Source organism: Aplysia californica, unplaced genomic scaffold, assembly GCF_000002075.1.
Source record: "Aplysia californica isolate F4 #8 unplaced genomic scaffold, AplCal3.0 scaffold00141, whole genome shotgun sequence".
NCBI classification, from domain to species: Eukaryota; Metazoa; Mollusca; class Gastropoda; order Aplysiida; family Aplysiidae; genus Aplysia; species Aplysia californica.
This window is the reverse complement of record NW_004797411.1, coordinates 1,280,011-1,281,512: the sequence shown is the minus strand read 5'-3', so window position 1 is coordinate 1,281,512 and position 1,502 is coordinate 1,280,011.

Below are 1,502 nucleotides of genomic sequence, written 5' to 3'. Positions count from 1 at the left end.
TGTCTGTCTGTCTGTCTCCTTAAAATGTGTGTGAAAGTTTAATTTACGTATGAAATATTATATAAATGAGTAAATGCGTGCTTGAGTCCTCCATTTTGAACTTACTAAACCTTCTAAAAACATCCGGGATCTTCACTCTGTAAGGTATGAGCTTGAGGGTAGCCGTGATGTCATGCAAGAACTGTGAAAAAGACGGATTTTAATGTATCAACAACAACCACAAAAGTGTGTGTGTGTCTTTGTGTGTGTGTATATGTGAATGTGTGTGTATGTGTGAGTGTGTGTGTGCTGTATGTGTGTGTGTGATTGTGAGTGTGTGTTTGTGTGTGTGTGTGTTTGTGTGTGTGTGTATGGGGGGATGTGTGTGTGTGTGTGTGTGTGTGTGTGTGTGTGTGTGTGTGTGTGTATGTGTGTGAAGTAGTAGAGGAGGTGGGGTGTAATAGATCTTAACAATAATAATAACATAATAATAATATCTTTAAGTACCCCCCACACACACATACATATATACACAAACACACATACAAACACACACAAACACACATACATGCACACACACACTCATACAAACACACACAAAAACACATACACAAACACACAAACACACCCACAATCACACACACAATATTTATAAAATTTAATATACTTGTAATTTTATGAGCTGTGCTATACTTGAGGATATACATATTCAAATAAAATTACTGCTTTACCTCTCAAATTTTGGCAGGTTTGATAAAATTAAAGGATATAACATATCATGTCTTTAAATGTTTTTTTTTGTTTGTTTGTTCTTTTTGGTTCCTTAAGTGGTCAAAAGAGATTTTTTTAAAATATTAGTTCTGCTTTCTTCCACATGCTTTCTGTGGCACATCATTATTTAAAAGAATTGTACAAGAAATAAATAAATTATCTGAATTCCCTTTAACGTACATGGTTACGTGTACTTAAGGGGGGGGGGGCTACACCCCCAAAGTCAAAATTCGACTAAAAAATTATGGAATTTGAGTTGTAGGCATTTGTTGCTTCCTCAGCATCTCCTACAACTATTTCATGGCATAATAACCCCCCAAAACAGTATTTTTTCCCATACCGGGCATGTTTGTATCCGCCATTTCCTCATAAAGTCAATATTTTATTTTTCTTTATCAGCCGTTTTCTCAAAATGCGACTTTTCTCTATACTCTTTTGAATAACTCCACCATTTTTCTTCCAATCTTCATGAAATTTTCACAGAATGAAGAGAAGAGGTAATACTACATATTTGTTTGTTGAATTTTTTATATATGGAATAAATTTTTGTTGGTGGAGTCTGGAGTGTGGATTTTCACGGATTTTTCACAAACTTGAATGCTACCTCAGGAAAAAATTCATTAAAAATGTTCTAATTCGATTAGGAAAAAAACAACAGAGAATTATTTAGATCTAATGTTTGTAAACATGCATGTAAAAAATCAATCAATTTCCATGAGCGATAAGTGCGGTATTCATTACGTAAGACATGT